A 14,581-nucleotide genomic window follows, 5' to 3' on the forward strand; every position below is an offset into this window, starting at 1 on the left:
GCCCTGGAAACATCCTTGCTTCTCAGCTTGGTCTCCATGTGTCAATTTTTTGGGGGGCGGACAGGGATTGAAAAACGCCCAAATTCTAGTCTTTGAGGATTTGAAACTTCCCTCCACTGCCTGGCATTTTACCTTCAGTGCTTGCTTTCTTGGTTACGCTTTCGCTCTAGAATGGCTCTGAAATTCTAGTGAGAGGTATTTAGAATGAGAGGAACAGCTTGGTAGAGTGCGGGGCTGAGCTTTCAGACATGCGCAGGTTTTGGATCCCTGAGAGAGCCATACAGTTGCAGGTGCCAGCAAGGGGACTCTGAAGTTGCAGGGCCTGCCAGGCTGTGCAGTCTCCTCTTTGACAAAGTCTCCCCCAAAGAAGGCTCACATGGGGATGAACTCACCACCCAGCTCCCACATCTGGTTATTAGAGCCCAACGATGTCCCCAAGAGTTGCACCTCACTGCGTCAGTTTGACAAGACTCCCTTGGGTGGGGAGACTTTTTGCTTAAGTGACTGTCACAGCAAGTTGGACTTGATTATGAAAAGAGTTCCTCTCTGAGCAAAATAAGCTCCAACCAAGGCAAAGCGCCCTCCATGGAAAGCTAGGAGCAAAGGGAGGAGGCCTGGTTGCCATGGTGATGGCCTTGTTGGTGTGTGTCTGTCTTGATGTGGAGACTCCAAGGCTGGTCCTTTTGCGGGAACATGCATTCGCTTGTGATGCCAAGAACTGGTGAATGAACAACGAGTGGCCCATTAGCTGACCTTTGACAGGTGGAGAGAAAAGGGGGAAAATGTACTGCTTTGGCTGTAATCGTTGAGCTTTAGTTTGCATCAAATTCTTGATTTAGTATCTCTGGGGACCAAGGTGCTTGTTAGAGGAAGAAACTGCTTGGTTCCCCCAAAGTGATGAATTCCCAGAAGTCTTGCAAAGAGATGAGCCGGAGAGCTTTCTGATTCCACATCTCTGTCCTGTCTCTCACCCGTACTCCCGTCTGGAAAAATGGACTCCTGAGTTTGTGCAAAATGGGTGCCCTGACCGTGTTAGTTCATTCCCCTATCAGCCCACCACTTTGGAGCTCAATGTGATGGGGCCGGATTCGCCAGGTAATTGCAAACTCAGATTGCCTGAGGCCTCCTTTACTGGGTTCTCTGGTGACAGCAGCAGGGAATTTGTATTTTGTTTTGTTTTGTTTTTTGTTTGTTTGTTTTTGCGGTTCATGGGCCTCTCACTGATGTGGCGTCTCCCGTAGCGGAGCACAGGCTCCGGACCTCAGCGGCCATGGCCCACGGGTCCAGCCGCTCCGCGGCATGTGGGGTCTTCCCGGACCGGGGCACGAACCCGTGTCCCCTGCATCGGCAGGCGGACTCTCAACCACTGCGCCACCAGGGAAGCCCTGTTTTGGTTTTTTTAAAATTTTTATTGAAGTATAGTTGATTTACAATGTTGTGTTAGTTTGAGGAATACTGTAAAGTGATTCAATTATACATATATATATATTCTTTTTTTTACATTCGCTTCCATTATAGATTATTACAAGATATCGAGTATAGTTCCCTGTGCTGTACGCAGTAGTTCCTTGTTGGTTATTTTGTATTTGGGTTTTGTTTGTTGCCCAAATAATCTGACTATTATAGGCCAGTCTCCCAGTCTGTTCACACATTGGTCTTAGGGAGGAGGATTTCTGGTAAGCCATGTTGAAGATAACACATGCTATTGAGATGCAAAGCATCCCTCTCTTTTAGTTGACATCCTCTGTTCTCAGATCATTTTCTACTTCAAAACCAAACCATTGAAGTGTTCCTGCTTTCCTGAGGAAATTTTATGGGCAGCATATGGGTGTCCTGGGAGGAGCTATTTCTGAAGTAGATGCCCCTCTGGACAGGAAGTCCATGGACTGTGTCTGCGCCTGTCACTATTGTGTCCCTGTAGTGGGTGGCCCCAGATATCTGTGATTGAAAGAATGAGAGTCCAGGTTTAAATTCCTACTTCACCTCCAGCTGGCTGTGCAACCTCGCATACATGATGAGTCCTCTATAGGGCTCAGCTTTCCCATCTCTCTGGAACGTTGGGAGGATGAACTAATTCGGATGTGTCGGGGGCTACGTAAACATGATCCATCATCACCACGACCGTGAGAATGGCTTCACTCGTGGAAACCTTGATTTTAGAGTCAGACCTGGGCTCGAAGCCTGGTATCCTCATTTATCAGCTGTGTGAGTGAGCACAAGACACGTAACCCCTCTGAGACTGCCTCGCTCCTTTATAACACGGTGCTGACAATTCCTGCCTTGCAGCCTTCCGTGAGAAGATGTGCCTTGCTCAGTGCCTTTTATGGACTTTGCTCACTCCCAGATTCATTCACGCATTCAGCCATTCATTTCTTCATGCACTCTTACGAGTGTCCACGCTGTGTAGCGCAGCGCCAGGCACTGGCCACGGAAGGGTGAGCAAGGGTGGGGTTAGCCTTCCATGTCTGGTTCTCCTTGTTATCCCAGAGCTGGCTTGAGTGGGTTATCTGGTGAGGGGGACCCTGCTTGGTCCAATGGTAAACCAATCGGAGGAGAGAGGACCTTCCTCAGTAGAGCTCATCCCTTCCATCCGGTGGTGTTGGGTTCAGATGCTCACTTAGAAGCCTGGGACCCGGGAGGGAAGGTGGGGCTGGAGAGGCGGCTCTGGGAGCCATTTGTGAGAGCCTAGGTGCCAGCCTCCATCAGGCACTCATGGGCAAGCTGCCTGGCCCCTTTTGCTGGAAACCAGGAAAATGTCCCTGCAGGAGGATCTCCCCGTTTCCTCGGGATGTTGTCCCAGGATGTTTTTTCTTAGGCTGGTTTCCTTTACAAGCCGCAATTATGTTCTCTTCCCATGCACGTTCCGTCGGTGGCGCTTCTCAGAGAAACCGTCTTGGTGATCTTTGGGGGCTGCCGCGGGCCGGGGAGTTTAGAGGAGAGAAGGGAGCAGGAGCTTCTGTTGAGTTGAGTAGGGTTTTGTGTCCCTGAGACGTGAGCAAACATTGCATCCGTTGGGGCTTGGTTGTGGTTTCTCGTGTTCCCCTACCAGCCGAGCCGTGGAAGCTGCTAAGCCTGGATTGACGTTATCACAGAGGCAGATGACAAGCCCTTTAACTGCTGGAAACCGAACTGCTTCCGGAGATGCCGTTTCCCCATTTTATGTTGACTGGTGATTTGGGTTTGATGTATAATGGTGAAAATAGGAACTCTCTATTTTAGATGATAAGAAAACCAACATAATGGCGAGAAGCACCATCTTAGTTACAGGTACTGGTACTGTAGGCCAGATGCTATCTAGATGCCTACAAACGTCTCGTGGGGTGCTGGTATTAAGCCCCGCTCTAGGTCGTGCACCCCCACTTTAGGTATGGGAGAACTCAGGCTGAGGAGCTTGTAAGAAGCAGGGGAAAGATTCAAATCCAGGACGGACTCCAGATGCATTTATCTCCATGCTGTATTCACTGTCACCAGCAAAGTTCTCTTGGCAGGAATTACCCCATACAAAAAAAAAGAGAGAGAGAGAGAGAGAGAAAAAAAAAAATCTTATCCAGATTTTCACTGGACAAAGTCTTAAAAAGCTCCCTTAGGAAAATTGGCTATAATCTGATTTTAGTGTCCAAGGTTTTCTTATTTTAGTGCCTCACAAACCCCTAACCATTAAAACAACAATTGGTGAAAAAAAAGTTTGTAGTTGATATTCTTAGAAAAACTGCACTCTGATGTCTTATAATTTTCCTGGTTCTCTGCTGTCTTCCTGGCCCCAAAATAAAACGTAATTGCTGATCAGATCAGCTGGCGTCAAGTCACCGAAAGTTCAAGAGTTGCCAGCTGCATATTTGTGGGCCTAGCACATCTGTGGGCTGCCCGGCTCAGCTCAGACTGCAGGGCAGAGCTATGCTGTCAGCCATTAATAGGGCATAATTGCCCCTAAAATGCCAGCGAGGGTGAGACAGCTTGTCCTGCCTCGCCCACCTCCCGGTCCTCTCGTGGGTTCCCTGAAATCTTCTCAGCGTCACTCATGTGGTTCAGCCCTGCCCTGCCTGGTTCTTTCTTTAGCGTTTATACTTGCTCTGTGATTACCATGTTCTGAGAATACAGATACTCAGCCCAGGGGCTGACCAGGAACTCCTAAGCGCTGAGTCTAGGAGGTCTTCACTCATGCACCAGTGGCGTGCAGGCCTTCCTAGGGGCCTCTGAGGACCAGTCAATATAATATTTCGACCAGTCAACATTTTATTGTAATAATAAAATCGGATCTTTATTGGTGCCATCTTCAATGTGTTAAAAGTAAATTTACTTTTCCATAAGGCAGGCTCGGGGAGGAAGGATGGAGAGAGGGAGAGAAGGGAGGTAGGGAAGGAGAGATGGAAGGGAGAAAGAAAGGAAGAAAGTTACTGTTCATCAAATGTATATTACACGTCAGTGACTCTTCTAGGTGTTTTCCACACTTATCTAATGGTATCTTCACAACAATCCTAAAATCTGATAGCCGCATTTTTCAGATAAGTTAACGGAAGCTCAGACACACTGAGCAATTTGCCAAGATCCCACAGTCCCTAAATGGTAGTGCCGGGTCTATCTGACCTGGCGAGATAGTGGGAGGGAAAGAGCCTATCCCATTAAATTTCCCAGGGGGAAAAATGCTCCCTTGAGGTTCTTTTTCATGGTGACTCAAGCTGAGATCTGGGACATGATCAGGATAGTTGTAAAATTCCCAAAGGCAGGGGCCAAGGCTCATGGACTGGTATGGAATGCACAGTAGATGTCCAAGAAACAATTGCAGATTTTTTTTTTTTCTCACCGAACATGATATTTTTGGAGGGGCCTTGGTCTCCTGGCTGGAGCCAGCCTAAGCAGGAGTCACCCCCAAGAACTCTGCTGTAGGATATCACAGCTGGGTGACATTTGGAAGTTGGGGTCTTTGATTAAGTTTTAGATTGAAAAAAGCTTGAATTGACCAAGGGAGGGTGGGAAACTCTTCTAGCTCCAACCTAAGTAGTTTTCTGAGCAAGGCTTGCCAAGATTCGTTTTGTCTACAGATGTTCATAGGATAAACAGAGGAAGAAGACGTGGGGAAGAGAGGCATGTAGGTAATAGAACATGACAAGTGCTGTGTGATGGAAGCATTCTGAAAGGTTATGGGAGAATCAGGAGTGAGCAATTAACCCTTTGAGGCACAGGGCACACAGTGCGAGGCTCTCTAGAGGAGATGGCATTGGAACCAGGCCTCTGAGGACACATCAGACTTCACCAGACAGAGAAGAGGGAACAGCCTCCCAGAGCGAAGGAACAGCAGGAGTGAGGTGCACAGGTGCGACGGTCCATGGCACATTCAGAGAATGGTGAGGGGTTTGTAGCTGGCGTGAAAGAGCATGTTGGAAGCTGATTGGAGAGAAGGCAGGAAAGGCCGGTTGGTACCAGCTGGATAAGGCTCATTCGCCCTTCTGGAGGGTTTAGTCTTCAGCCACCAGCAGGTTGGTGGTACCGAGGAGCCCCCTGGAGATGGTGTGCACCTTACAAACCAGCTACTGCTTCTCACTTGGCCACTTGTTAACTCCGGGGCTTCTCTGAGGAGGTCTGGCCCCTCCTGGCCGCAGCCTCCTTATCTGTAACATGAAGGGGTTGGACTGGACCCGTGCTTCTCAACACCTCCTGCACTCAGGAGCTTTGAAAAAATGACCAATGCCCAGACCCCCAGAAATTCTGATTTTATTTGTTGGTCTGGGATAGGGCTGGGGTGTCAGTATTTTTCAGAGTTCCCTAGGTGATTCTGATGAGCAACCAGAGCTCAGAAACACTGGGCTGGAGATTCTGTAAGGGCCCCTCCAGTTTTAAAATCTTCGATTGTTTGATTCTTGCATCACCCGTAACATGAAAAGCAACTCAGAGCATGTGCATCGAGGTTGCTCTTTATCTTTTCTACTGTCTTTCTATATGAAGGCCCGTGTAAATCATTTGTACTCGGCCTCATCCACGAGGACACGGAGGCCACGTTCCTTCCTGTGCTGCATGGGACAGAAGGTTGTTGAGCCCATGCCCTGAGTGTCGGAGACTCGTTATGTGAACAAACCCAAAAGGTGGAGCCCTAGGGCAGAATATTGGGTGGAGCCCTGTGTAAACGAAACTTGAACCACTTAGCTCTTTTTTTTTTTTTAACTTTAAAGATCAGATTTATTTGGAGAAAACAAAAAACCCCACAACCTAAAGGATGGGATTTTACATCTCAAGACATCTCCCGGGTATTAAGCCTACAGATTACAAATCAGTTTCGTAGAAGATATTTTTGTACAAATTTTACATGTATTGAGGAGTGGGTCATAAATCCCTGTTTGTTTTAACAGGGTGGCAGCGTAGAGGAATGGGGGAAAAAACAGCTTTTTTGCATACATCTATTTGGAAGGAGCAGACATGAAGAGGGCAAACCCTGCTTTTTCAGCATCCATAGCAAATGGTTAAAAAAAAAATACCCTCTCGGGCTTCCTTGGTGGCGCAGTGGTTGAGAGTCCGCCTGCCGATGCAGGGGACACGGGTTCGTGCCCTGGTCTGGGAGGATCCCACATGCTGCAGAGAGGCTGGGCCCATGAGCCATGGCTGCTGAGCCTGTGCTCCGCAAAGGGGGAGGCCACAGCAGTGAGAGGCCTGCGTACCACAAAAATAAAAATAAATAAAAATTAAAAAAAAAAAAAAAACCCTCTCAACCTTGGGTATCTCTAAAAGCCACTTCCTAGCTACTACCCACTCCAAGCCAATTATTTAAAGTTACTTCGCTTGGTATGTCTTTTATGTCCACTGAAACCACTTAGCTCTTGATCCCATAGGAGAACCTAGACTTGTTCCAAGCCAGACATCAGGTGGGCGCTTCTGAAGGATCAGCTTCAGCCTCACAAATAAGCATGAAAGGGAAAAAAGGGCTCTCTGCCTTGAGAATCGTTCAGGAAGAACAGTGCTGAATGACCGTGTCCACTGGGGAAGGCCAGAGAGAGCAGATATTGTACAGCTCCCAACTCTGGTCAATTAATCCCTTCATTACCAACCACCTGGTAAATGACGAGTCCCTCTAATTATCTTGCATTGACCCAACAGCTGTCTACCAGCCGAAGAGGGATTAATTGATTTAGTTGTGGACCAGCTCTTTATGCAGAGATATTCCTTACTGTCAGCCTAGCAGAACGGCAGCTGGCCGGCAAAGATGAAATATTCCATCAGCTTGATCTTACATACAGCACTTGGGAGAATGCTTCATTATTAATTGCAAATTACAATAGATGAGCAGAGCCCATTGCAAAACCCGGGGACAATGGGCCGCCTTTTCTACTGTGGCCAGTGGCTTCATTATTCTTGAACCAGGGAAGGTGCCCTGGTCGGATTTCCAGTCAAGCCTGGACAGATGGCAAATCTAGAGTCGGACGCAATTCGGGTTGAAAGAGGTGATTGGATGCTGGAAGGAAGGGGGAGGGATCCCAGCCCAGGTGTTTGACGTGGGGCAATTACTTAACCTCTCCAAGCCTCCATTGCCTTATCTGTAAAATAGGAGCATGATACCAGTCTTGCAGGTTTGTGAGATTTAAAATCGTGTATGAAAAGCACCAAGGATGGTGCCCAGGGCAGAGTTGGTGATAGTCAGTAGCCGTCAGTGATCTGGGTTGAGTTAGGTCACCTGGGACTTCTCTTAGGGGGTCTGGGACCATTCTTGGTCCCTGTCCTGTGGCTCAGACATTTGGCAGGTGTGCACTTGGAATAATAATAATAAGATTATTTTGTTGAATAATAATAAAATAGATGATTTCCTCTTGCCTGGAAGCTACTAGCTATTCATCATCAGCACTACCTAAAAATTTTGATTTATGTTACGTGTCTGGTAGACTCAGTTGTAGGGAAGCTTGCTGTGCTGATTTTTTAAGGCCATGAGTGCCTCTCTCTGTGTGTGTGTGTGTGTGTGTGTGTACACTCAACCCCACATCCTGGAAAACGGGCAGGTTCAGCTCTTAAGTTTTAAAGGTCTGAGACCTGTGGTTGTGTCTGTCGTACCCACAGCACGTAGCTAAGTGCCTCATTAATGGTTGTTAAATAAGACCATCTCTGGGCCGTATTAATGCGAGGCTATTGATTTCATCGATTGGTCCACATTTCATTCAGGCTGTTTTTTTTTTTTTTTTTTTTTTTTTTTTTTGTTTTTTTTTTTTTTGTTTGTTTTTTTTTTGTTTTTTTTTGTTTTTTTCATTACATGGGCCTCTCACCGCTGTGGCCTCTCCCGTTGCGGAGCTCAGGATGCGGACGCGCAGGCTCAGCCGCTCAGCAGCATGTGGGATCTTCCCGGACTGGGGCGCGAACCCGCGTCCCCTGCATCGGCAGGCGGACTCTCAACCACTGCGCCACCAGGGAAGCCCCAGGCTGTTTTTATAGGCAGTTGTTCTGTTTCTGGAAGCCTAATTTGACCCAGTATATTCAAATCTGGATAGCTCAGTGCTCTAATGGAGTTTTTCTGTGTCAGGCTGTGTGGATATAATCTGGCATATTTCAATGAGAGGAGGGCATTCAAGTGACAAAACAACCTCAGCAATTTCCAAATGGTAACACAGCTGTAAAATCTGCCATTTTTGGAAAGTTATTTCCTAAATTACCCTCAATTATAAGAGGTCTCTACATAATTTGATTTTTCTGTAAATTATACAACTCAGCCAACTGGATTTTAACCTTGTTGGAATGGATAGAGCTGAGACAAAGCCCTGGCTTGCTCTCAAATTCTCTGTAGGAAAGACGGGGTGGGGGGATGGAGTGGGGTGGGCATCAGCTCCCCCCCATCCGGCCTCCCTCTTGACCTGCAGGTCTGGTGGAGGCAGGGTTTCCACCCTGCCTCCACCACGAATTACTGTGAACTCTGGGGCCAACAGCTGAACCTTTTCAAACCCTTCAGACCTTGTTTATAAAGTAGGAATAAAATACTAACTGTTCAGTTATTAAGGATTAAATTAGAATATATATATAGCAAGTTCCGGGCATGTGGCAAGCTGCTCAGTCAATGCTGTTTTTTTAAATTCATATTAGCTCAGGTGAAAACTCCTCCAGGAAGCTACCCCTGATTCCCCCCCGCCCCCCCTTCAGACTCAGGTTAAATGTCCTTCTAGAATGGTGCTGCCTACTCACAATGTAATGTGACTTGCATATGTTATTCGAAATTTTCCAGCAGCCACATTTTAAAAAGTAGAACAAAAACGAGGTGAAATTCATTTTAATAATATACTTTATTTAACCCAGTATAACCAAAGTATGATCATTGCTACGTGCAATCGATGAAAATATTAAGCTCTTTTACACTCTTGTTTTTGTACTGAGTCTTTGAAGTCCTGTGTATTTGACACAGCACGTCTCACTTTGGGCCGGCCATATGTCCCGTGCTCAGTGGCCACGCGTGGCTGGTGACAGTCATACTGGACTGTGCAAGTCTGTCCTCGCCCCCATGCCCATGTGTCCCTCGTTCGTGACACTTATCTGTTTGAGATGATCTCACTAGACTTTGAGCCTCTTGAGGGCCAGGGCTGCGTCATTCATCTTGGTACCCTGTGGCTACTCCAGCCAGCCACAGAAGAGGAGCTCAGTAGGTGCTTGGCACTCGGCGAATCGCCTCTCCCTGGGGCCTTGAGCAAGCCCGGTGTGTGGAGATCATGCTGAGGAGGTGGCCAGGGCTTCGCGCCCCCAGAGACGCCGAGGCAGCCAACCATGAAGGCGGCAGGCTTGCTGGGGCCCAGTAGGTCCTTGGTCTGAAGAGGACGTCTCCACTCCAGGCAGAGGCCCGATGTTTCTCCTAAAAAACATCCTTCCAAAAGTGCAAGGACCTTCCAAGTGCAAGGACCACGGAAGGGCTGACACTTAGAAAGATGCTGGTCATTTACACCTCACCTTAGGGTTTGTTTGTTAGTTTTTCAGAGAGAGGTTGAACGCTGTGTGCATTCACACGCCAGAGGTGTTTTCACAAACGTAGAAAGTCTAACTGTGTATTTCCTTGAGGTCCATCCCAAGAGCGTGGGCCGTCTCAGATGCGGATGGAAGGAGGCAGCACCACCAGATTCCAGACGGGTCTGAGGGGCGTCGGTTTAATTAATCGTCCTTCTTAAACTTGCCATGGTTGTAGGGCACCCGGTCCAGAATCCGCCGCCAGCAGGTGGCCCACACCAGTCCCACGCCGCCCATGCCCCTCCCCCCCCCACGCCCACCGTGGGAATCCAGTTGTTGGCCAGCTCGCGGTAGCGATGGTCCAGGAACCTGCTCGGCATCACAGCGCTGTCCTAACTTCTCAGCTTCGGTTTTTATAAGATTCTGTCTCGAGACTGGCCTGTGACGGTGTGGGGAGCGTGGAGAGAACGGGTACAGGGAACTGGATGCTTGAAAGAACTGGAGCAAGTGAGTCACAGACTCAGGAGGAATGGGGGGAGGGTCGGGGAGGGGACTGCTTAATCCAGACCGCGCCCTTCCTCAGTTCACAGCCCACATTCAGCCCTGTTTCTTTCTTCCGTCTCCTCCTCTCCTTCCCTCCTTCTTCCAGAGCAGGTGGCACACGTAGGAGCCCAGTGAAAATGCATTGAATGAAATGGAACTGCAATTCCTAGATGCCATCTTTCCTTCCCTCCCTTATCATATACCTACCGTATTCATTTCCCACGGCTGCCGTTAACAAAGGACCACAAACTGGGCGGCTTAAACCACGAAAATGTATCGTTTCCCATTTCTCTGGAGGCTGCGGGTCCGAGATCAAGGTGTTGGCAGGGTTGGTTCCTTCGGAGAGCCCGAGGAAGAATCTGTTACATGCCCCTTATCTAACTTCTGGCAGGTTGCTGCTGATCTTTGGCTTTCCTTGCTCGTAGAAGCATCACCCCAGTCTCTGCCTTGGTTTTCATATGACGTTCTCCCTGTGTGTGTGTGTGTCTGTGTGCAAATCTCTCTGTTTCATAAGGACTCCAAACGTAGTGGATCAGGGCCCACCTGCTCTAATAGGAGTTCATCTTAACTAATTACATCTAGAGTGACCCTCTTTCCAAATAAGGTCACCTCCTGAGGTACCGGGGCTAGGATTTTAACATATGGATCGGGCTGGGGAGGGGTGGTGCGGTGCAACCAGTGGCACCTGCTGTGTGTATAGCGCTGTGCTAGATGCTGGGGCACTTAAGACAAGGAAGTCCTTGCCCTCTATTAGTTCGTACTCTAGTGGGCAACTCAGGCCAGTAAACTGACCATCACAAGACAAAGTTCTATTTGAGTTTGGTACTCAATGCTGGAGGAGCATAGATGGACCAGGAAGTTAGACGAGGCATGTGCACGTGGGAGTGTGTGCACCGAATGTGCTCCTGCGTTTGTGTAGCGTTTATCACCCCGACTGAGCAAAGACACAGGAGAGGTGACACCCAGAGGACCATCTGGTCCTGCCCTCCCCCGCATAAACATCAGCTAAGGGGGGAGGACGTCTTGACTATCAAGGGACTGGAGCACCGTCGCTCCTGGGCAGGCACCCCATCCATGCCCCTCTGGTGAGGACCGGCGGCCCAGGGATGCGTGAAAACCGGTTTGACGGTAGCTCCTGACTTCTAGAAAAGTCTGCAGCTCTAGTGTCTCCAGCTGATAGTCTGCTGTTCAGTCTCTACGTGACCACGCCAGAGGACACTGCCAGGCTGGCCCTGCTCCAGCCTTGGCAGGTGCAGAGCTGCTCTGGAAGGAAGCTGGAACATGCCACAGGGGTGGGATGCCCAGGCAGACTCCGCTGCTGCCTAAAATGGCCCGTTGCAATGTTTCCTCCCCTTTGTCTTCTGTCAGGGATCGAAAGCCACAAAATGGCCAGCATACAGTTCTGGCAGTCATTCGGACTCTTGGAGAAACCGCTCTGCCTGTCTGTTCCATCTCCAGCCTGTGCCCTACAGGGTGTCCACAGATACGTCCACAGCCGTAACGGCGTCTTGCCAATGCAGGGCTTGGCTATGGAGAGCTTGGCCAGCTCACTGCTTGTTTGGATCCAGGCCTCACATTCTGTCCCAGTATTGGGGGAAAAGTTCTGAGAGAAAGGGGCATGTCTGAGGCCCCCCGTAGCCGTGGTTAAGAGCACTGGCCTTAGAACCAGCTGGAACCCCGGAGCCACCGCCTGCCAGCTGTGACTTGGGGAAGCTTCTTACCTTCTCTGTGCCTCAGGTTTTTCACCTGTAAAATGAGGATAATACATACTAACTAGCATCTACCTCCTAGGGTTCTTGTGAGGATTAAATTTGAATCCGCAGAATGAGGCCGACATAGGTGTTTGCTGTTATTATTATTCAGGGACAAAAGCCAGCAAGGAGGAAATGATCCTGGGGACACATGAGCAAGTTGAAGTTCAGATCACTTGGAAGGCAGGGCTCCATGTAACGGGGTCATCTTCTACCTATTAAAAGGGAACTCCATCTTCTAGGGCAGAGGGTCTCTGTTTTGGCTGCACTTCAGAATCATCAAAAAAAGGAAATTTAAAACATCCACACATTCAACCCACTAAATCAGAATTTCTGGGGTGTCGGTACTTTTTTAAAAGCTCCCAGTTGATTCCAGTGTGCAACCCAGTTTGAGAACCACTTGCTCTGGCTTTTTCCTACTCAAAGACAGGTCCGGGGACCACCAGCCTTGGTGTCACTTAGGAGCTTGTTACAAAGGCCTTGGCTCCCACCCCAGCCTGCTGAATGGAAACCTGCATTTTAACAGGGTCCCAGGTGGTCTGCAGCAGTGTTAACTGGAGAGGGCTCCTGAGAGAACAGTCCGCTCCCTGGGGGCTTCTAGAAGAAGCAGCTGTCCATGTATTAGGTGACCAAGGACAGGTGGTACAGAGTCTGCATGGATTTCAGAGACAGAGGCCAAGAAGAGGTCCCTACCTTTCGTGGAGCCTGGCACGCTGTTGATTTCTGGAAACTTAAACAACAGTTGCTGTGTTTATGCTGCATGGGGTGCTTGTCAGGGGCAGGGAGCTGGAGTCCCGTGGTGGGCTAGATGGATGGGCAGCCCCTCGGGTCCTCTGGATGCACTGAATGTTCATAACTGGCTCAACTTGGAGGAAAAAAACCGTGACTTTGAACGGGGACCCTGAAAGCGAAGGCCACTGTGATGCCTTTAAAAGGCCTCGTCCTTTCTGGGTGCTGAGCGCCTGGGGGGAAGGGGATTTGCTGGGTGAGGAGCTGAGCTGGGCTCCCTTGGGTGGCCGCAGTCTGAGGGTGTTCTCCTCACGGTTTGGGCTGTTCCTGACCTCACTTTGTCAGGAAGCAGGAAGGAGGCACCCAAGGTAGACCCTCCATGCTCCCCTACCCCACTTCAGCCTTTACCTCCAAATGACATTTTTAGGTGTCACCCTCTCCCCCCGCACCCCAATCCCACCCCCCCACCCCCCGCTGCCTCTAAATGCCAGGCACAGCAGATCTCAAGCAGTGGAGTTTAACGGGAAGAGAATGGAATTCGGAGCCCGAAGTCCTAAGTTTAAATTTCTGCCTCTTTCTGCTTATTAGCAGTGTGGTCTTGGTCAAGTATCTCAGAATGGAAAATAATTTATTTAATTTTAGCTGAAGAGGCCACATAGTATAGCAGTTAAAACTGGGGTTCTTGGAATCAGGCTTCCTGGGTTCAAATCCATACTTGCCGGCAGAGTAAACTGGGGTCATTTACCTAATCTCTGGGTACCTCAGTTTCTTTATCTGTAAAATGGGGAGAACAGCAGTCCCTACCTCTTTGGCTTGTTATGAAGATTTAATGAGTTGACTTGTGTCAAGTGCCTAGAACAGAGTAGCTGGAGGCACAGAGTCCAGTATGTTATACCTTTACATTTGCATATTTAAAACTTTCCACTGTTCTTCTCAAAAAAAATCGTAATCACAGTTTGGGTTCTAGTAACTGGCTTTTAAGAGAAACTTCTCTTGGGCTTCCCTGGTGGCGCAGTGGTTGAGAATCCGCCTGCCGATGCAGGGGACACGGGTTCGTGCCCCGGTCCGGGAAGATCCCACATGCCGCGGAGCAACTAAGCCCGTGAGCCATGGCCGCTGGGCCTGCGCGTCCGGAGCCTGTGCTCCGCAACGGGAGAGGCCACAACAGTGAGAGGCCCGCGTATCACAAAAAAAAAAAAAAAAAAAAAAAAGAACAGGAAGCCCACGCACCACAACAAAGAGTAGCCCCTGCTCTCTGCAACTAGAGAAAGTCCGCGCACAGCAACAAAGACCCAACGCAGCCAAAAATAAATAAAATTAAATCTCTAAAAAAAAAAAAAAAAAAAAAAAGAGAGAAACTTCTCTTGCCTAGTGACGTTTATAGTTCCTCACATTCAAACACCCTGTTGTTGCTTTTCAAATGCAGCAGTCCCCGTTTTACAGGTGGGGAAACCGAGGCCCAGAGAGGCCTTATTGGCTTTTAAAGTAACACGTGCAAGGTCATCCGATCCAGTCAAGGAGTTGCAGAGCCACAATTCGGCCTGTTGTTCTTGGGACCAGGCCACCGTGTAGAGATTTGTTGACTACGTGGGTGACCCGAACGCGTTTGATTCTCAATTCATTGGTCCTTAAAGTAGTGACGGAACCCCCTCCTCCCCGTGAGAACT

At 48.9% G+C, this 14,581-nt stretch overlaps 1 protein-coding gene and 1 pseudogene across 2 annotated transcripts in view; one reads left to right on the forward strand and one right to left on the reverse strand.

Annotated features, from left to right (window-relative positions):
* Positions 1–14,581, forward strand: part of CHST11 (carbohydrate sulfotransferase 11) — a 281,471-nt gene that overhangs the window by 132,958 nt on the left and 133,932 nt on the right. The window lies entirely within an intron of this gene.
* On the reverse strand, positions 10,096–10,271 carry LOC131766940 (cytochrome b-c1 complex subunit 10 pseudogene; annotated as a pseudogene).

Source organism: Kogia breviceps, chromosome 12 (assembly GCF_026419965.1).
Source record: "Kogia breviceps isolate mKogBre1 chromosome 12, mKogBre1 haplotype 1, whole genome shotgun sequence".
Taxonomy (NCBI): Eukaryota; Metazoa; Chordata; class Mammalia; order Artiodactyla; family Physeteridae; genus Kogia; species Kogia breviceps.